The sequence below is a fragment of the Crocuta crocuta genome, unplaced genomic scaffold (genome assembly GCF_008692635.1).
Source record: "Crocuta crocuta isolate KB4526 unplaced genomic scaffold, BGI_CrCroc_1.0 scaffold7, whole genome shotgun sequence".
NCBI classification, from domain to species: domain Eukaryota; kingdom Metazoa; phylum Chordata; class Mammalia; order Carnivora; family Hyaenidae; genus Crocuta; species Crocuta crocuta.
Genome location: NW_027531904.1, coordinates 1,586,436 through 1,609,332, shown reverse-complemented (window position 1 = coordinate 1,609,332; position 22,897 = coordinate 1,586,436).

Sequence of the window (22,897 nt, the reverse complement as noted above, 5' to 3'; positions counted from 1 at the left end):
TGTTGCCGAAATTCTGAGCAGGCACTAACTTGCTTACTGATAATAACCAACTGTCTTTATTATTTGCTGTGTGCTCGGCACCAATGCAGAACTTGACTCATATTATCTCATTTAGTCCTTCAGGACTGTCCCCATTTTGCAACTCAGTGTTGAGGACTCTACTTGCCCTTCTGTTATGAAGACGCTTTTCGGACCCCTCCCCCTCCTGCTTTGCTGTTTTCCTTTTACTGCTCCCAGCCCATGGGGAGGTCATGGCCTTACCCCCTCCTCTGCAGGCTGGCTGGTTTGATGTGGGCACTGTCTGTCCAGTTTATATATCCATGCAGTAAGGACTTGACTTTGGAGCAAGGCTCCCTGCATTCCCACCCTGCGTCCACCCCTCACGTGAGACTCTGGGTTGGTTCTGCAGCTTCTGGACTTGAGTGTCCTCATCCGTAACTTGGGGATGGTGACTGCCCACCTCAGAAGGTTCTCGTGAGCGTGAGTCTCGTGAGTGTGAGGTACCATATGTGGAAGGCTTAGTGTCGTGCCTGGCACGTAATAAATCTCAGCCTCCTCGAGGTCACCCCTTCCATGGGTCCCTGGAAACAGTTCCTCAGGATTTTTGCCTTGAGAGGTTTGTTGTAATGCCCGAAAATCTGGAGGAGACACCAGAGTAGTGAGGAGAGTTCTAGAACAGGGACCAGCCAGCTACAGCCCAAAGGCCAGATCCGCCTTGTAGGCTGTTTTTGTACATCAAGTTTTATTGGAACGTGGCCATGCTGGTTCATTTACATATCATTGTTTCCGGCTACTTTGGCGGTACAGCAGCAGAGTCGAGTAGTTGTGACAAGACCATATGGCCTGTGAAGCCGAAAATACTGGCTGGTCTCCCATAGAAAACCCTGCAGACCCCTGTTCCGGAATCTTAAGGAGTTCTTAAGAGTTGTGGTCTCTGACTGGGGGGTCTTGGCTTCCCAGAGAAGATGCTACTTCCTGGTGAATTCGCCCTTCAGCTTTCATTTCCAGGGGTACCAGTTGCCCATCTTTTTACCCAGAGCCTAAGGCTGACACCTTCCTCCGGGCAGGCTCCTCCTACTGATTTTAGGCTGGCCACCTCTGTGCTCACAGCCATTCTCTCGGCTGGGTAACATCTGGGGGCTCGGAAGACCCCCCACTGGAGGGTCCTGTACTTGGCGTCAGTCGAGTAGGCCTGCTTGTGTTTTGCAGGATACCTTCTAGAGGACCCAGGGAGCTCCTGTGCGCCCCCTAGGCCTCCCTGTGTGGTTACAGTCTGTGGTGGGAGGTTGGGCCTTCCCTCTAGTCACATTCCTGGCCCTGGAACATTGTAACCGCTCATTGTAGATAGTTTACTTCTGCCAGTAGGTTTGGGGTCCTACTGTTTGACCCAAATGGAACTGATTCAGCTCCACTGAATGAGAAACCTTATTTCCAGAAGTTACCTCTGCATTTGGATGGCAACACACCACTTCCCTAAAGTCATTTTCTCTTGCGTGCAGCTTATACTACTAGATTTATTTGCTGGTCTTTAAGATCATTTTTATTGATCTGAGGCATTACATTTAATTCTGAGGTGGAAGATTCTCTTCCCTCATATTTTATATTGTCTCTTAACCTCTTAAATCATTATTTAACATTTTAAATTAATTTGGCGTGGGGCCTCTAGAAGCAATAATGGCATTGGATATACTTTTTTATATTTGATACCAAGCCCTGCTCTCTTCTCTCTCGCCCTTGCCCTTAAAGCATTTAAGATGTTTGTATTCTGGAACACCTCCCGAGTTAATCAAGACCGGTTTATTGAGCCTCTGTGATTTGCCAGGCACTCTTCCAGGTTTGGGAGGACAGAGCACTTATCCGAACACATAGAAATCTCCACTCTGAGGGCTTTGATGTGATGGTCCTTTTCTCAAAACCTTTGCTAATGATGTCAGAGCCATGGCTGCGATTCTCGAAGGAGTGTGTGCATGTGGCTGAATGTGAAAAGTCCCTTCACATCCTCCGAGCACGAGGAGGTGGCAGGGCCACACACACACACTGTTCTCCTGACTCAGGGTGTTACTGAAACACACAAAACTGTACTGAGGAAACGGGGCAAAATCTAGCATCCCGTAAATGAAACCATCATATGTGAGATCTTAAGCAGGGTGCGCATTTGGGCATCATCGGTTGGCTGGGAGACTCCCTAGTCCTTGGTGGGAGCTAGAGGGCATCAGAAGGAAGTAACTCAGGGGGCCTGGGTGGCTCAGTCAGTTGAGTGTTGACTTCAGCTCAGGTCATGATCTCACAGTTCGTAAGTTCGAGTCCTGCTGTCAGCACAGAGCCCACTTAGGACCCTCTGTCCCCCTCTCTCTCTGCCCCTCCCCCACTCACACTCCCTTGAAAATAAATACTAAAAAAAAGATTGTAGCTCATTGGGTGTTTGCAGGATATGATCTTATACATATCGGCTTCCACAGCACAGAGACTAAATGATGGAACTTCTTGAAGCTTCTGTTGAGGATGTTAAATGTGAAGTGTTAAGACTGACATCTTGACAGGGACAGATCAAACACTCTGTTATGTTTTAAAACCAGACTCTCGTTTTGTGTCAAAGCATCCAGAATTGTCACCTCCTTGCCACCTTCCTCGCAGCTCAGAGTGTGGGCTTTTGTGTCCAGAAAGAACCTTCATCCACCAACGTCCAGACTCAGAAATATGTCCGGGGACTGAAAAAGTACCCCAACTTCCTCAGTAAGACCTTATGATTACGGAGAGAAACGTTGCCTTTCCTGGAGATTTTATCATTTGCTTTTCTTATCTTTTGGAAGTAAGAATTGAGGCTCTTTTCCTCTCTCTCCCTGTTCATTCTATTTCTCTCATTAGCAGTTGTGTTCTTTCTTCCTGGCATTCAGATAGTTCTGGAATGTATTCTCAGGCACAATTACAGCATAACTGTAAAGCAGAATATGAGACTCTGTTTGCAAGATCTGCCTCTGATCTGTACCTATGCTGTTGAACACACACTTTTACCCACATGCAGGGAATGGGGTGGCCATATCTCCAAAGGCAATTGTGTAATTCGATAGGTGCTATTATACAGAATAGCTGTTAGCATAAGGACGCTACTAAAATATTTATTGCTTGTCCCTGAGCTGGCGCCCCATAATGCAGGTACTTTATGCATCACCACTTATACTGTGATATGCTTGGTTTCTATCACTTATTTTGTCTGCCTTTTTTTGAAGCCACCACCTGCATTTTCCACTTTGAGGTCCATTAGTTCCTATGGAAACCATGATGTCACTGGTAGGGGTGAGGGTTCGTAACATCCACCAGGACAGCATGAAATTGTTTTATTTAATGGTTTGAAATTTATACTACTCTTGGGGGAAACTATGGGTATGTTTGAGAGAACGGTGTGCTTCTACGATCATAGCTAGCATGATGCGTGTGCACGTAACAAAAGTCAGCATTTGTGTGTTTGTTTTTTTTTTAGGTTGCAGACAAAAACATGCCTGGAAATTAAGAGAAATAGACAAAGGAAACAAAAAGGAAGGCCAGGGGATTCATGTAATTGTTCCAACTGCCCAGGGCTCACGATTACAGCAGGTGCATAGAGTTCCCTCTATAGGGGTGTGTAAGTAATGGTGCATTTTTACCCACGTAGATACCATTCAGGTTAGGTCTTTGGCTCTGTGAGTGACACTTGTATTCCGGGCAGTGGTCAATCGATTCTGATGTGCAGCCAGACTCTTAGCAAGATCCCTGAAAAGGTGCCGGTGGTCCCACAATCTTTTCTTCTGTGTGACAGGAGAGGAGGGGAATCTTGAGTCCCAGGAAGGGCACCTGGATCTTTTTAATAAGAACTCAGGCGCTATGCAGAGTGTCTGAATAAAGCTGGCCTGTGTTCTCCTTCAAAACTGCTCTCAGGGAGCCTGGGTGGCTCAGGTGGTTAATTGCCTGACTTCAGCTCAGGTCGTGATCTCACAGTTCATGAGTTTGAGCCCCGTGTCAGGCTCTGTGCCGGCAGCTCAGAGCCTGGAGCCTGTTTCAGATTCTGTGTCTCCCTCTCTCTCTGACCCTGTCCCGCTCATGTTCTGTCTCTCTCTGTCTCAAAAATAAACACTAAAGAAACAAACAAAACTGCTCTCTTTTTCCTTTTAAACTTAATTTTGAGGTAATTGTACTTTAACACACATATATGTAAGATACTACAGAAGGACACCCAGTCTCAAAGGTAGCATTTTGCATAGCTGTAGTACATTGCCGCAGTCAGGAGATTGGCTTGGATCCAGTCCACCGACAGACTCCCCCAGTTGTCTGTGCATTCGTTTGTATGTGTGTATTTAGTCTTAGCTGTTTCATCTTCCGGGTGGATTCATGAGATCACTGCCACGGTCAAGGAACATAGCCGTCCCCCTCATGAATTTCCTCCTGCTGCCCTTGTATGGCCACGCCCTTCCCTGCCCCCTGACCTCAGGCAGTCACTGATCCGGCCTCCATCTTGGAAATGCTGTCATGTTAAGAATGTTACGCATGGGGAATCATTCAGCATGTGATCTTTGAGGCTGGCTCTTTTTTCCAGAGATCCCTGGAGATCTGTCCAAGGTCCACCATGTCTTCAACATTCTAACCCCTTGTCTTTCCTTTCATTTAGTAGTCATTTCCCTAGGGATTTCCCCTCTCAGTTATTTGTAATTATCTTTTTTATTTTATTTTATTTTTTTAACATTTATTTATTATTGAGAAACAGAGACAGAGCATGAGCATGGGAGGGGCAGAGAGTGGGGGAGACACAGAATCCGAAGCAGGCTCCAGGCTCTGAGCTGTTAGCACAGAGCCTGATGTGGGGCTTGAACCCATGAGTGGTGAAATCATGACCTGAGCCGAAGTCGGATGCTCAACCGACTGAGCCACCCAGGCGCCCCTATAATTATCTTCTTTTATGTCATTATATACCCATACAAATTGCTGTTGGTTATAAATTCCAAGTTGTGATTTGTATCTCTTAATAATTATGAAGGCAATCTTTTCACACATTATTCATATCCTCCTAATGATGGCATGTGTCCTACTGGATGGTATGTAGAAATGTTTGTTCCAACTCTTTTTCAGGTAAAATCGTATTGGTACTATCTCTGGGAGCAGCGTCCTGAGCTACATATTCAGTCAGTCCTGCCTGCTGGCTGGGAACTGTGTCACATGCAATTCAGGCATCGCCCACTTAACCTTCCCACTGATAAGTGCACAGAAATGTTGCACAGAGCAGAAAGCTTGGCCACTGTAACATCACATAACGTTACATCGATGGTCAAAATAGTTACAATGAATGATGAGAGTAATGATACTGTTCTAAGGTTTTTAGATGTCTGAATCTATTGAAGCATCTGAGAACCTTGCATAATAAATATGGCTTATTACCTTTATTTTATAGATGGAGATTCTGAGTTCCTGAGGGATCAGGAAATGTCGGTGTCACTCAGCTTGAATGGCGGGGCTGGGCACCGGAAGCAGGTGCCCGACTCCAGAAACTTTCTTTTTTAATAATAAAAAGCTGTTTTAAAAAATCAAGAAGCCACTATTAATTTCTTCAACAGAGATGATATGAATCACTAACATCAGAAATGATTACGAAATGTCTATTTTCCAGTATTAAATGGGGCTTAAGTGATTTTCACCATTTGCATCTTACTAGAAAGCTTTGAGAGTCAGATTTGGGTTCTAATTTTGACGTTTCCTTTTTTAAATCGTCATCATGGGTTGTTCACATTAAGCGCTTTTTGAAAACCCACTTTGTCCCAGGCCCTGGACTGCGTGTGTCCCACACATCCCATTTAACTCTTAAAATAGCTTGATTCTTCGAGAGCTGGAGCAACTGATCTCCTCATCAAAACCTCTCCCGGTTCCTTAAGCTCAGCATCTGGAGGCCTGCGGAGCCCCCCTCACCTGTTTTCAGGAGGGTGGTGCCTGATGTCTTTCTCTAGTGCATCAGGAAAGCTTTCTGGGAGAAGGTACGGGTATGCGGTTTATCTGATTCTTGCTCATTTAGTAGAAAAAAGCCTACTCATCCCAGGTGGGGGGCCAAGAAGGAAGTAGATGATGAGGGGCGGGGCTGCTGGGCCTGCCTTTCTGCGCTGGGGCAGGTTGTAGGTGAGTCCTCGCAGAGCAGAGATGATTTCCTTTGTCCCTTTGCATCATTACCGAACAGCACCAGACCTGACTCTGCCTTTTCTGTCACCGCCTCCTCCTCCAGGGCTCCCTTCCCAGTGCTTACTCCTGAGGGCCATACAGCCTTGATGGCTTCTCCTTGAATGAGCTCAGAGGTCAAAAGCTTCTCAAGGGAAGACGCAGGACATCAGAGGCCGGAGTGCCCTTTTCAAGCTGTCTTGGCTCCTATGTCTCCAGTAGAAGCTGGGCAGACTCCACTTTCTTTTCACAGCCAAAATCATCTACAGGAAAAGGGAGCTCTTCTCCGCTGGGCAGCTGGGTCAGGAACGCCCAGGATCTTCTAATAATGCTGAGAACGGACCCTTGTTTGGTTTTTAGCTTTTGTAAGAAATCAACCCTTAAACTACGAGGATGACCCTTGAACAGGTCCATCAGTCTCTGTCCTTGATTGCGTTCCACAATAGGCAGCTTGGGGTGGACCCTACTGTGAGAAGCCATATGCCGCCTCAATTGANGCTTTTATTTCACAGCTAATGTATGAGATGGTAGAGAAGCCTCTCTGGGCAGGTGACATTTGAGTAGATTGGAAGGAAACAAACTACATACTCATTCAGAGCACGTGTGTTTCAGGCAGAGGGCATGGGAAGTGCAAATGGCCTGAGGTTGAAGCACGCTTGCTGTGTATGATCAGGCAATAGAAAAGTTAGTGAGTCTCTAGCTGGGGGAAAGTGGTAAGAGATGGGAGCAGAGGTGGCTGCAAGACCAGTTCACAGGGCCCTGTGAACCATCATATGGCTAGATTGATCCCTTTTAAATATTTTTTCAGGCTGGCAGGAATGATCAGTTCATTTCTCCAGTGTCCCTATTAGCCTCTGTGTGTTTGCTTTTCCTCCAGTGTGTCCTGTATTTCCCCTTGGTCTCTGTTAATGGTGCAATGGGAACATTTTCCCTACAGTGGTAATAGCACAAACATCCATACAGGAAGCTTAGAGGGTTGTATCTTTTTCTGTGAGCTCTTATTAGCTGAAAAATGACATTAGAGCTCATCTCCTATGCTTCTCTTTTAATTAAGATCTGCCTCCCCTCCCCTCCACCCCCTCAAACACACAGCCCTGCCATTAGGGGAGATCTCCCATGGGCCCCTGAGTCAGGGTGGCTTCCTCATTTGTCTTCATGTGGGGGGAGTGTCTGAAATCCATCCCCCTTCTCTGCATATGAACATGGACAAGAGCTATTTGCCTCCTATGCTGTGCCCTTCCAAAGAGAGATATTCTATCCCACACCAGTGTTGTTTGTACAGTGTGAACCTGTTTATATGTTTACTGACTGCTGAGTCCCCAAGTGCCTGGAGACACTCAGTGTCCTCACCTTTGTGGCTTTGTTCTTAGGACCTCACACCAACTCCATCAGTCTGAATGGCCCGGCGTAACTGCAGATGAGCTCGGAGGGTGTGATGCCATGGTGCTTTGTTGATTCTCCACAGAAGTTGGGAAAATGAGGGATCATGGGTATTTAATGAACCCTTGAAGATGGCAGATGCGGCCCGGGGCCTAATGCCTTCCATTTCTAGTCCTGCAGTTTATATATTCTTGTTCAGAATGTGCAGCTTGCAGAGGAAAGAATTTTGCTTCCAGCTGACGTTGCACTTGACCAGGAGAGGAGGCTGGAGTTTACTTCCCTCTCCTTCCTGCGTGCATCTGTGTGATGGCCAAGGCTCACTTTCTCAGTGGAACCCCTGCCACCCTTGTTTTCTTAATGTTTTATTTCTGAGAGGGAGCGAGAGAGAGAGTGTGAGCAGGGGAGGGGCAGAGAGAGAGGGAGATACAGAATCTGAAGCAGGCTCCAGGCTCCGAGCTGTCAGCACAGAGTCCAACGCGGGGCTCGAACCCACGAACCGTGAGATCATGACTTGAGCCGAAGTCGGACGCTTAACTGACCGAGCCACCCAGGTGCCCCCACCATGAAGGTTTTAATTAGGGTTTATTGGCCTGCAGGCTGAGCTAGTGCGGCAGCAAAGCCTGCGCCCCTCGCCCCCCCCACCCTGCCAGGTGACATTTGACATGTCAGGTGACCTGTGGGTGCAGGAGTCCCTCAGCAGCTGGTGCCAGCTCCTCCTCATCTTGGCATCTCCGGATGGCCTGGCAGCTTCGGCTGTTTCGAGCCCGGCTGGAACCAGGGGGGGACGGGGCTGCTGGGCTGCCCCGCGGAGGTGATTTGCCGATTCGTGCTAACAAACAGATTTCAATCCTGGGAACTGCAGAAGACCCACCACTCTCACCCTGTCTTCTTCTTTTTTAAAAAAAATTTTTTTAAACACTTATTTATTGAGAGGCAAAGAGAGACAGAGCATGAGCTGGGGAGGGGCAGAGAGGGGGGAGACACAGAACCCAAAGCAGCCTCCTGGCTTTGAGCTGTCAGCACAGAGCCTGACGTGGGCCTCGAACCCAGAAACCATGAGATCATGACCTGAGCTGAAGTCGAACGCTTAACCGACTGAGCCACCCAGGCGCCCCTCTCGCTCTGTCTTCTGACCAGCTTTGGGATGAAGGATGTTGGAGGCAGCCGCACGGTTTAATGAATCCAGGCTGGATGCACTGCTGAGGTTTTAAAATCTCCTTCTGCTGTGCTAGCTGTGTGTCCCGGACAAGTCACTGAAGCTCTCTGAACCTCTGCTCCCGGATCTAAACTGAAGTTAATAATACCTGTGCCACGCAGTTCGTGCCAGGATTTAACGAGATCAGGCTTGCGGAAGGCACCTCATCCAGGTCTTGGCATACTGTCCGCGCTCGGTAGATAATTAACTTTCCTCCTCTCCTCAGCTAGGATCCCACGCGGGAGAAGAAAGGGCCAAATGAGCTGCAAGACGTGCTGCTTTGCTCTCTGCAGTGATCCGGGCTTGGCAGGTTTCAGACACTTACAAGCAAAAGTAAAAGAGCTTTAATTATGCCCTTGTTTGTGGTTTGGGTTGGTTGTGTTATTTTCCGAAGCGGGGAGACTGCGGCCGTCTTCGCTGCCAGTGAGCGGAGGGCTGGCGGGGAGTCAGGGTGGAGAGTCAGTACTTGGTCAGGGGACTCCCGGTCCCCCATGCCTCCGATGCCAGTTGGTGGCATCATCCGAATGGGTGTGGTCCCCGGGCCCAGTTTACCGAGCCCCTGGGCGCTGCTGGACCTCCTGCTACATCTTCAGGCTGTGTGTCTTTGGGCCCTGCAAATGCACTTGCTGTTCTTTGCTGGTGGTTCATTCTCTTAAGGTAGGGCACTTCCACTGGTGCACATGACCCGGGCATGGCTCTGATGCGCATCTGCGGCAGCGCTGAGCATGCCTCTGGAGGCACACTGCCCAGCCTCCAGTTTACCTCTCCCGGGGTGGCCTTGGGCATCAGGAACCTCGGTTTCTTTGTCTGCAAAATGGAGTAGCGATAGCCCTTACCTCATAGGACTGATTGTATGAGGATTAGGAGGATTAATCCAGAAAAGAACCTACTCATTAAAGGCTGCATGTATTGATATTTATCCCAGATAATACGTGGGCATTGATTATTGCAGAATAAGTAAATATATTCCAGGTAAGTGGACATTGTTAGTTTTCTGTACAGCAAGCTGTGTAATTCCTTCACTAAGGTTATAAGGTTGGAGGTGTAAACTCCTTAGCTAAAATTAAATTCTGTATTGTCACTGGGGAAGGACTGTGGGTGGCCACACTGAATCTGGGGTGTAATTTTCTTTTTCCTTTTTAAGTTTATTTATTTATTTTGAGAGAGAGAAAGAGAGCAAATGGGGCATGGGCCGAGAGAGGGAGAGAGAATCCCAAGCAATCTTCCATACTGCCAGGGTAGAGCCTGATGAGGGGCTCAAACTCGCGAACCATGAGATCATGACCTGAGCCGAAGTCTGAGACTCAGCCAGCTGAGCCACCCAGGTGCCCTGGTGTGTATTTTTCCCACTTTGTGGGCTTTGAAGCACCCTGTGTCTCTGATATCTTCCATTAGGCTGCAACTCATTGCCCAGATCTTATTCCGGAGCCTAAGTTTCCCGGGGTTTCTGGTCCGAAGCTAATATCGTTTCTCCTTACACTTGTGGGTGACCGTGGCCGTTGGTGCTGGGGTAGCAGGATTGTGCTTTAGTTCAGCGCTCCACGCCCTGCCGCACACAATGCTGGCTTGCTCTATGAATTTACTAGCCTGGAAACTCTATAGGATAGACTCATTTCCAATGTGATTGCTATTCACTTTGTGTCGAGTTCCACATAATTATTGACACTTAGTATCTGCCCATACTTATCTGTATAACAGAATGCTAAGCCTTGCTTTCTACGTGTTCTATTAGGCTGTTAGCCCAGGCAAATCAATGTGGCAGTTAAGGCAAATGGAAGAGATTTGAATTGTGTTTCCTTCCTTCATAGGTTGAATGATTTCATTTGGCATCATTCAGAATTATTATTGTACGACATATAGTTCATAAACACCTTTTCCCCTGAGCAGTTGTCTGTTATGGTTAAGAGTTAAGTGACTTTAAGGGGAGATAGTATACAGTTTGCTGATTTTCGCTGTCGAGGAAACGCTGTGCCATTCATTTCTTGCCAGAACGAAGTACAAACCCAGACTGAGCATCTTCCTTTTTGTTACATGCCTAGTCCTCTGCTTATATTTGTGTTTTATTTACTTATGGCTGTATGTGTATGTATGTGTGTGTGTATATGTGTGTGTGTGTGCACGCACACACACACGTGCCTGCTTGCATTTTATAAGTACATGCACATTTAACACGTAGAACATAGAAGGATTGAGATTATGTTTTGTTCCCTCTATACGATCAAATCATTTCCCCCCAATATTTTATCGTGAAAGATTTTGAACATGTAAAGGAGTTGAATTGTCCAGTTAATACCCATATACCCATTGTTATGATTCTGCAGATAACATCTTGCTATATTTGCTTTATTGTATAATTATCTGTCTCTCCATTACAGCATTCATTTCCGTCCTTTGGTTGTTGTGTTTCTATGTAAGTTGCACGCTGCCCCTGTTCATGGCCATGTGCTCTTTTTTTGCAGAAAATGTGTTTTACTTATTGGCTCTTCCTTGAGCCTTCCCTGGACCTTCTTTTTGACACCTACTTATGACTGGGCTAGAAGCCTTACCAGCAGGCTCAGAGCTCTCCCATCAACCTCTCCCAGGGCTGTGGCCCTTTTGCTGTGGCCTTAGCAATTCTGATTCTTACTGTGCATTAAAAAAATTTTTTTTCTTATTTGTTTTTGAGAGAGAGACAGAGTGCGAGTGAGGGAGGGGCAGAGAGAGGGAGAACAGAATCTGAAGCAGGCTCCAGGCTCTGAGCTGTCAGCACAGAGCCCAACATGGGGCTCAAACCCACAAACCATGAGATCATGACCTGAGCCAAAGTCAGACACTTAACGGACTGAGCCACCCAGGCGCCCCTCTTACTGTGCATTTTGAAGCAAGGGCATTCAAGATGTTCTCAGTCTGCCTTTCTACTTTTTCGTGCATAGAGACTCAACTAGATTTACCAGAAAATACTCTCCGCTCCCATTTCTTAGCACCCCCCAGGTCAAGGCTCCCACAGATGCCAACTCCTGATTAGCTTCAGGTTTCCCCTTTGGTTATTTTCCAGCATTCTCTGGATGGGGCAGCCTCCCCTCCTCCTCCAGCTAGCCATCAGGCTGACCTTTGAGATGAAGCAGTCCACTACTGTCCTGACTCACTGGTGCCCCAGTCCTGCCCTGTCTGGAATGTTCAGAAAGAATGTTGGAATGAACGCCTTGCTGGGAGCAAACTTCCCATTCATTTTAAATAATGGCTTTCTCCATTATGTTTATTATAATAATGCAATAATTTCCATTTAACATGTGCATTCTGTGAAAAAATAATTTGGAAATAGTGAAAAATGTGCCCCTTATATAGTTATAGACGGAATCTGAGTCAAATATATATATATATTTTTTCATTATTAATGGGAGAATCGGTAAGTTGGTAAAGCCAGCTCAAAGAGCATTTGATGAACTGGGTATTTATAGGCATTTTGAAGAGAATAGCAGAGATAGAAGAGAATAATTAGGTAAGTTTTGGGGGAAATGGTGAGGTACCATTCAGATCAGCCCTGAGATGACCCAGCTTCTGGAAGTGTTGCCAGCAGAAAACTCTGTAGTGGAGGAAGAAATTTTCCTCGACTCTTTTAGGTTCTTTTGGCTAGTCTGTTAATTGACATAAAACAGATTAACAGGAGGAAAGTAAATTTAATTTCATATGTACTGGAGCCCCAGAGAGATCTGAGAGCCTCAAAGACAGGCAGTTGAGGCTTATCTGCCATCCTGAGCTAAGGAGAGGGTGGGAATCTAGGGTTTCACTGAGAAAGGAGACAACTTATAGGAAGATGGGATGAACAAATGTTTGGTAAACAAATGTTCGTTGGGCCACAAAGAGAACATGGGGACACACACAGGGATTGCACAGGCCCTGCAAGACCCCTGTCTCTCACCACACCTGGCCCAGGCTCTTTGTGGTTATCTCTGGCAATAACTCTTTTCCCGTACTAGGACGTGTGTCTAAATTCTTAGAGGCACTTAAAGGGGAGATTAAAAGCTCTTCCTGAGTCTTTTGGACCTTGACTATTTTCAGCTTAAAATAATCCATATGCCATAGCAGTGCATTTTGGGGAGTTGGGGGACTTGCTCTGAATCCTTTTAGCCCTTAGCTGTCCCCTCCCTTCAGGGATTGCCCTGGCCGGAGAGAGCCACCTGCCAGAAGACATGCTCCCTCCTGGGGCAGTCCGTGCTTACTGTCCAATCCATAAGAGGGAATGGAACACAGACCTCTCACCCCCCGTGTGATCTCCTGAGGGTCATCCTATATTCAGAACTGTGCATACGGTCAGCCAAGCCTGTCACAACTGCATACTGGCTTACCTTCTTTCTTTACTTAGTGCTGCTTCCTTCCCCACCTTCTTTGGGGCTTGACCCCTAGAACAGTCCTTCATAAACTTGTGACTCCATAGCGATCATTCCAGAGTCTGCCTCCTGCAAATCCCAGTCTGTCACAGTTAGATACAAAATCCATGAACGTCCTACAGGGCGGTGTCACTGTTAAGTTTTGGGGTTATTTTTTCCGTGGTATAGAAGGCTACAACTTGATATGTAGTTTCGCAGTGTTCAAGCCCCTGATGTATAGGCAGTAACAAAATCAAATCCAGATATGCTCCTCTAGATTCAGGTTTGGCTGACCCGTAAAGAGACAGATGGTAAAAGTCTTAAGCTCTACGGGCCACACATCTCTGTTGTTCTCACGCAGCCCACAATCCTGCTGTGGGAACAGGAAAGCAGCCTCGATGGCGTGGCCGTGTTCACAAAACCGGTGGAGGGTGGGATTTGGCCTGAGAGCCATGGTGTGCTGACCCTTGCCCTAGATGGTTAAGTCATCTGCGGGTAAGTCTCTTAAACAGTGTCCTGGTATGACTGACATGGAAATGCCTGACATCTTTTCCCCTTTGATGCTTTGAGGATTTAATTTCTAAATCCTGCCGCAGCCCACGAGGTGTTCATATTTACCATTTCGAGAATGAGGTAAACAGGATGAATGAGGGTTCTGCATCGCCTTTCTACTTAAGTACATGACGGTCCCTGGAAGTGACCATGGCGGATTTAGCCCTCATGCCTGCTATTTTTCCCTCCATTAGTCTACCTCACTGAGTCATGGGAAACACAGGGATAAGGGTTTGAGTCACTGTTGGGAGAAAAGCACCCGAGAAACAGCTGACTGCAGATTTCATAGTGTCTGGAGGTGTTTGATGAGGCTCTGCCCGACACNCTGTGAGCAGGGCAGTGTGAATGCAGGTAGCTCTTACCCATTCAGGTTTTAGAGGAATTTTCCAGCCTGGACCTTGTACCCTGCTAGACAGCACCGGTACAGTGTATTTCCAGCACATTCCTCTGACAGAAGTAGGAAGTCAGAATGGCTTACCCAGTAGCAGCCGGGCTCTTAGCTGAGCCGTGCCAGATGCTTACCTGAGCAAGCCCCCTGGTCAGCTTGAGACTCTTGTCACCGTTAAGAAATATGGAGGATCTTTCTAGTCTTTTCCCACTCTGCCTTTGTAAACGGCCATTTTTTTAATGCTTATTTATTTATTTTGAGAGAGAGAATGAACATGAGCAGGGGAAGAGAGAGAGAGAAGAGAGAGGGAATCCCAAGCAGGCTCCACACTGTCAGTGTGAAATCAAGAGTTAGATGCTTAACCAACTGAGCCACCCAGGCGCCCCTATAAACAGCCCTGTCACAGGGTCTGGATTTGAATTCTGACTCCTCACCTCACCAGCTGTGTGATCATGGGCAAGTTTCTTAAATCTGTTTTGTCTCTGTTTCCTCATGTGTAAAATGAGGATAATAATAGTACCTTTAATGTGACTAATTCGAAAATGAAATTGTACATGTAGAGTTCATAGAGTAATACCTGGTAATACATAGTAAGTACTATGAAAGTGTTTTCTGCTATTGTTTTTTGTTATTATTACAATTACCATTATTTTTGAGCCCTTAGTACGGTGTCTGGCTAGTAATAGGTGCTCAATTAGTGTACTTCAATGCATAAATGAGTCACATAAGAAATTAGATTCAGATAAAGTTCTAGAACAGTGCTCGCCAATAAAACTCTCTGGGATGATGGAAATACGCTGTACTGGTGCTATCCAGCAGGGTAGCGTAGGGGAGGAAAAACAAACTTCCCTCTACCCTTTTAGGTTCTTGATGGAGACATCTCTGATAATAAAAGACAGGTTAGCAGGAGAAAAACAAATTTAATTTTGTATGTACAGGACCCTAAAGATATGAGACCCAAAGAAGTCACCAAAGCTGATGGCTTTTATATCTTTTTGACAAGGAAACAATAGAGTTTTGAAGAATTGACAAGACAAAGGAGTCTGAGCTTGGGTAATAAATAAAAGGAAGCAACAAGGTATGTTTACATAGTCTTCTGGGCTCCAGATTCCCTATGTCTGGTGATAAGGATTTCTCCTTTCGTCCTGGTGCGGGGAAGGTACCTTTCATGTGGGAGATTCATTTCCTGCTTTTCGGGAGACAAAGGACAGTCAGAGTGTCCTTGTATCAGCTGTTTCTTATGTAACTTTAATCAGAATAATGAAAACGCCGGAGTGGCACTTTTTTTTTTCTAGGAGAGAGAGAGAGAGACAGACAGACAGCATGAGCAGGGGAGGGTCAGAGAGAGAGGGAGTCACAGACTGAAACAGGCTCCAGGCTCTGAGCTGGCAGTCAGCACAGAGCCCGACGCGGGACTTGGACCCACGAACCTCGAGTTCATGACCTAAGCAAAAGTCGGACACTTAACCGACTAAGCCACCCAGGCGCCCCCGGAGTGGCACATTTTGAGATTGTCTGCCCTGAACTCCCATCAGTTGTCACTAGCCGCATATGGCAAAGGAGCACTTGACACGGGGCTAGTACAGTCAGGGAACTGCGTTTTAAATGTTATGCATCTTAATGTCCACTTATAGCCACCTGTGGCTAGTGACTACCATGGTGGACAGAACAGGTGTCTGAACAAAAGTGTTCAGAGTTTGGGATTCCATTGGTCTGGTTTGGGCATTTTTGCAAACACCTGTGGGTGATTAACCTGCAGCCAGAATTGAGAACCATAAGACTGGAACTTTCAGGCCAGCACTTTTTCACCCACCTACCCATCCATCCATCCATCCATCCATCCATCCATCCATCCATCCATCCAATTACTCTTCTTGGCCAGCACTCAGCAAGGAGATCTTGGCTCTCAAAGAGCTTGCCTGCTACGGAGGAAATAGATCATGTGAAGGCACACAGTATATGATGAGAACAAAACAGGGCTTTGCAGTGGTGACTGGGTTGAAAGCGATGGTGGTGCTTGTTTAAGGAAAGCCTCTCTCAGGAGGAGACACCTGAGCTGGGACCTGTTTGGTGGGGAAACAGTCTTATCATGATCCCAGATAAGAATGTTCCTGGCAGAGGGAGCAGCCAGTGGTCTTAAGTTGGGACCTTGTTTGGCCTGTGTTCGAAACAGGAAGAAGGCCGGGTGGCTGGGATGGTGAGCACAGAGGACTGTGGCCAGAGATGATCTTAGAGAAGAGGGACAGGTGGAATTTTTTAGTAACTTGTGGGCCAGAGTCTGGAGTTCAGGATTTTTATTCTGAGTGCCATGGGGAGCTGTCGGAAGGTACTGGACAATGCCTCCTGTACTGCATGTATCTCTTAATTGCCATAGAGCACGTGGGTGATATGGGGAGGGGAAGGCGGTGGCTGGGGTACAGATGGTATAGTGGAGACAGAAGAGCTTACAGATGGGGATCTATCAAGGTGGAGCCGACAGAGCTTACTGATGGGTCCATTGGGTATGTGAAGGTCGCAGAGGGTTTATATAGCCTCCTTCCCAAGTATACCTGGACAGTGAGACCGGGTATTTGGAGTATCCAATGACCAAATAAGCTTATCTTCCTTCTATCTTCGGGAGACTGCTTAAAGGCCTTGTGATGCCATGGAGTATGGGTTAGGGCACATAAAGTATGTAGCCTGGGGCAGTGTTTCCCTGACAGTGATATGCAGATCAGCTGGGGATCTAAAATGCAGAATCTGACTCCTTAGGTCTGGGGTCTGAGATTTTGCATTTCTGAAAGACTTTTTGGGGGAGGTCCGTGCTATCCGTGTTTGAGACCCACTTTACCTCGTAATGACTGACTCCATCCCCTAATGTATGTTCCGGCTACACAGAGTGCAGAACTGTGACACTGAAGGCCCTGTGCGCCTCGGGAGCAGGTTGTAACAAGCCAGGAAGCATTCTCTCAAAGCTGAGCCTGTTCTTCCCCATCCACACAGGCATCTTGGAGGGGTGGCCGTGAGCCCTCTTCAGACACTCAAGGAATTTGCTTTGTGGACACAGAAGACCCTGTTCTTGGTCCTTTGGGAACAAAGTTCTATAGCAATTATTTCACAGCCTTTAGCCATGTACCCGCAGCTCTTCAGGTCCAATCTCTAGAACGACATTGGAGGGGATGTATTTTACATGAAAAAGAAGGCTTTAAAACAAAGTGACCCACAGGCAAGAAGGCATGTGACTCTCTGTATTTAAGCAACCCTGTGTTATTAACACAGTGCATTTACTTGGTGTCCCAGTGAGAGAAATGGGACGTAGTTACCGGAGATGTTAACAATGGGATGATCAGTTCCGGAGATATTAACAATGGGATGATGGGTTTTGGCAGAAGGAACATCCAGTGCAGTGCCTCTAGCTCTCATTTCTTAATGAAATGGGTAAGGAGGTGTCAAGAAGTTTCATATGATGCGTTTCCCTGCAGAGCATTACAGAAAGTGAAAACAATTACCAGGCTGTAGGAGTTAGGGTTGTTTCGAAATGGGTGTGCTCCCTTGTATAAGGGGCCAGCTCAACCGTATTGATCAGCCGGGGCCAGGACAGAATGCTTTATTGAGGCAGGATTCCTTATGGAAGCTTTTTGTAAATGAAACTAACATTTGATTACTGGGAGAAAATTACCGTGACTTGTTATTTGGTTTCCCAGCCGATACCATTGATTCATGGTGCCTCTAGTAGTTCTTAATAATCTGTCCCATTTCATACTAGATGAGATATTGCAGCTATTTTCTTGACTCCCAGTCCAAACATTTAAGGCTGTTGTACCAAGCTTGTATGCCAGCTTCCTTCCGTCTAATCTTTGGAGTTCCCAAGTGCTGTGGCATTTATCATCACAGGTTATTAAATTGTTATGTGGTGGTTTGCATTTTTATTACGTTCTTCCCTTCTAATAAAGGCGAATCTCGCCTTTAGAGCCTGCATAGAGATTTAACACGGCAGAGTGGGGGACATGGAACTGTCTTGACCCCCCTCAGTCATAATGAGCCATCCCCCTCTCTTGTTTCTGAGTGGGAAGCCATTCAGTAAAGCCACTCACTCTGTCTGTGATTTTACCCCTCCATAGACGCCTGATTCCTCCAATTGCTGGTTAACCCATTTGTTTCTCTTCTCTTCATGGAATTACAGCTAACTCCAGGGATAGATGCTGGAAAGGAAGAAACAGGCATGGGTTAAGGGAGCCCTTAATGAAATGGTCTTTAGTGCATAATACGGTCCTAGAATCAAAGCAGGGGGCTTTGCTTGTGTGGATAGAAAGGCTCCCAGCATAAGCATATGCACTTCTCTCTGTACCCTGTACTCTGTAAAACAGCACATTATTTCCCAGGTTCAGGGTGATGGCTCCTCTCGCAAAGCTGAAGAAACGTAACCTGCCAACCAAATAAAAGTCCCATCCGTGCTATGGCCAGAGTTACTGCTCAGAGGTGGGACTCCAGGCAGAAATGGCATGTGGACAGACTTTCTAGCGTGAATAAAGGTGAGCCTTACATAAGATGTTTATCATCAGGACGTGTTGTGTCTTGTAAGAGAATGGTAAGAACTGCACTTAGAAAATGCCTCTCTGATTCCAGTTAAGATTCTGCCAAGAAGTATCACGGGTTTAGGAGCCAGACAGTCCTGGGTTGAAATCTGTCTCTGCCACCTTCTAGCTGTGTGATCTTAGGAAAGATACACCACTGTGCTGATCTTGAGTCTCCTCCAGAAAACAGAATAATGCCTTCTTGGCAGCCAGAGGGCTGGGAGAGTTAACAATAAAGTATGGTAATTCCTACCACACCATTTGCCACTTTCTCCACAGATTGTTGTCTTTTTTTTTTTAATGTTTTTTTTTTCTAGGAGAGAGAGAGAGAGAGAAAGAGAGAGACAGCGTGAGCAGGGGAGGGTCAGAGAGAGAGGGAGTCACAGACTGAAACAGGCTCCAGGCTCTGAGCTGGTAGTCGGCACAGAGCCCGACGCGGGGCTCGAACCCACGAACCGCGAGATCATGACCTAAGCGAAAGTCGGACGCTTAACCAACTAAGCCACCCAGGCACCCCTGATTGTTGTCTTTAAGACAAAACAAAACAAAAATATTAGGTTGGGTGTTATAGTTAGCCTCTTACGTAAAGACTTTCTGTTTTCATGTTCTTTGGCTCAGAATAAGCCCACATCCGTCTCCCGATTTCTGACCGTTTTCCTTCATCCTGGCTCCATAGACTGTCCCGTAACACACGATGACAGGTGTCCTGGCTGAGGCAAACGCTAGGAGTATCATCTTGATAAAGCTGTGTCCCGGGACACTGGTGGCTAAGTGGACGGCTTTGCTCCCGTGTGCCAAACTCCGTCCGCCTCGCAGCCCAGGCTCCAGCAGCGCTGTGCCAAGGAACAGCGTGCCAGTATTGGAACTGAGTGACCGAGGCCAGCAGTTGCAAGCATCTCCTCTGTTTACCGACCCCGTCGAGGCAGGCTGCAATCACTAACCTACCAACCCGAGCCCTAGCTACCGGGGCAAAGCCAGGTGAAGTTGAGTGAGAGAGGGGTTCTTTGCTCTAGACACACAGCGTTTTCTGAGTAGAAATTGAATGAGATGCAGAAAACACACACTTATGTTTTGTGTCTGGCGTTCTTCTTGGCTTATGTGAAGGTGTCTCTTTCAGCACATCTTATTTTCTAAGCATAAAGGCAAGGGGAGATAATGTGACCCAGTTAATAGGATCGCGCTGCGGCAATCCCAGGAGATGTATCCGTTGCCGTCCGTCACACGCGGGGCTGGCTCCCTGCTCGAGAACAGAGCCATGGTCCCTGTCGCCGGTGCACATGGCAACACCGCTTGCTCGCAGCTCTCTGGTCCGGAGTTGGGCAGTAGCCACTTCTTACCAACGTGAAGAATCGAGTGCCCTGTAATGTCCAACTGGAGAGGCAAATGCCCTTTTTTGTTCTAAAATCTGGAGATCATAGCTCTTCCAGAGAGTGCATTTTTTTCTTTCATTTTTAATAATTTTTTAAAATGTTTATTCAGTTTTGAGAGACAGAGACAAAGAGTGAGTGGGGGAGGGGCAGAGAGAGGGGGAGACAGAACCCGAAGCAGGCTCCAAGCTCTGAGCTGTCACCACAGAGCCCGATGCAGGGCTCGAACCCACAAACTGTGAGATCGTGACCTGAGCTAAAGTCAGATGCTTAACCAACTGAGTCCCCCAGGCACCCCAAGAGAGTGCATTTTCTTTTACATTTGATAATATTTCTAATACTGGCTTAGACCCGCTTGTCTGTATAGTTTCTCCAAGCTGTGTCTCTGCTGGCTTGTAGCTTTTAATAGACATAAACCATGCCATTTCTGTAATAGCTGTGCTTATTGGGCCTGGGTCTATTATTCCCTGGCCTCTAGAGTCATTTGGGTCTTTTCTGGAGGGGCAAAGAAGGCTGTACGCACTTCCTCATCTGCAGTTGATCTGGAAAGATTCAGTTAAAGGAGTTTACCATGTTAGATGCCCAAGAGACTAGCATTATATCCACCGTGTTGGGGTTCCCCTCTCCCTTCCCCATGAGATCCCAGAACATGCCTCTTTTTTTTTAATGTTTTATTTATTTCTGAGAGAGAGACACACACATAGCATGAATAGGGGAGGATCAGAGAGAGATGGAGATCCAGAATCTGAAGCAGCCTCCAGTTTCTGAGCTGTCAGCACAGAGCCCGATGTGGGGCTTGAACCCACGAACCGTGAGATCATGACCTGAGCCGAAGTTGAACGCTTAACTGACTGAGAGGGCCACCCGGGTGTGCCCAGAACATGCCTTCTTGATGGAGGTGAAATTGCTAGTGGGGCGGAAATTGCTTCGCGTGGGTGGGGAGGGGCACAAAAACTACTTTTTTATGTATAAAGTGTAGATTTACATATAGTATATAAACATGTACAGTGTATCTGTGGTATTAACATTTCATGGGGGCCAATTAGGAAGAAATGTCTCAAAGGGCTCTTTGAACGTGATTGTTAAAAAAAAAAACCCTACTATAGGATTTTATTATAAATGCTTCTTCCTGCCCTAGTCACAAAAAATAATGCCTGAAAGGAACCCTTTGCTCTCTACGTGGGGTAAAGATGTCACCTGGGGTAGTTCTGGAAGAAACGCTGGTGTGTTTTAAGCTGAAGAGCTCTTTGGGGCAAGCCACCCATGAGTTTTAAATAGCATTGGAGCCTCCCAGAGAGATTTCAAGAGGGCAATCTTGGACCCCATCTCAAATGTACCCTGGAATCTTCTGGAGCTCTGGATATCACTTGGGTGATTCCTAAATAGCCAGACTGACACGAAGTCCATAACCACTGTTCTAGAACAAGGAGAGAAAATGGTTTAGATTGGAAGCTGACCGAGTGCCAGAAAGGGAGACCATCTCATGAATCTCCCTCTCCTCCCCCTCCCCCACCTCCCCTACCACTGTGTTTCAGCAAACCAGATGGTACATGGATCACCAAACACGCCTCGGCCTTTCCCACCTACAGTCATTTGCTTCTTAGATTCTCTCCACTTGGATTTCCTTTTTTTCCTCTTAACCTGTCCACTTTCTGCTTGTTCTACAAGACCTCGCTTCCGTGATTCCTCCCGTGGAAAGCCTTTCATGAAACTTCCTTGTGACGTTACTTCACTTACACAGTCTACCTTAACTTTTTGGCTATTTGTACTTATTGTTTTCTTTTCTCCCCCCATGTTCATGAGGCATAACTTAATACACCATAAAACTCATCCATTCCAAGTATACAATTAAATGACTTTTTAGTTAAGTTATAAAATCATGTAATCAACACCATAGTCGAGTTTTAAAACGTTTCCATCACTCCAAAAAGTTTGCTCATGCCTATTTGCAGTCAAACTCCACCCCATCCCAGCTTGAAACACCCATCTCTCTCTCTCTCTTTCTCTCTCTGTTTCTCCTTCTCTCCTTTCCTCCCTCCCTTCCTGGACATTTCATATACAGGGAATAATACAATATACAGCCTTTTATCTCTAGCTTCTTTCAATTAGCGTGATCTTTTTGTGGTTAATTTATTTTTTTAAGTTTATTTTTGAGAGAGAGAAAAAGCACAAGTGGGATGAGGGGCAGCGAGAGAGAGAGAGAGATCGACAGAGAGACAGAGAATCCCAAGCAGGCTCCGTTCTTTGATGTCAGTACAGAGCCTGATGTGGGGCCGAAACTCACGAACCATGAGATCATGCCTGAACCGAAATCAAGAGTTGGATGCTTACCCGACTGAGGCACCCAGGCACCCCTGAAGTTAATCTAGGCTGTAGCATGTATTGGTGGTTTGCTCCATTTTATTGCTAAGACTACTTTGGTATTGGGATTTAGTAGATCCTATATTAACTGGATTGGATTAGTGTTTGCTTTAAGGCTATACCATGTTTTATTTATCTGCCCATTAATGGACAATGTGGGTTGTTTCTGGTTTGGGGCTATTATGAATACTGCTATCATGGTCTTTGTATAGACATATGCTTTCAATCCTCTTGGGTTGATTGGGGGTGGAATTCTTGGGGCATGTAAATTCATATATAACTTTTTAAGAAAAGCCCACCTGTTTTCCAAAAGTATCTGTGACCATTTTATCTTTTACATTCCTACTAGCAACACAGAAGTCTTCCAGTTTGTCCACATGCATGTGAGTGCTTGGTATTGTCTCTGTTTTGTTATAATACCCATTCTAGTGGGTGTGTAGTGGCACCTTTGAATTTCCCTAAAGAAGAACTGATGCTAAGCATCTTTTGAAGTGTTTATTGGACATTTACATGTCGTCTTTGGTGAAATTGTCTATTTAAATTACTTGCCTCTTCTTAAAATTGAGTCCTTGTCATTTCATTGCTGA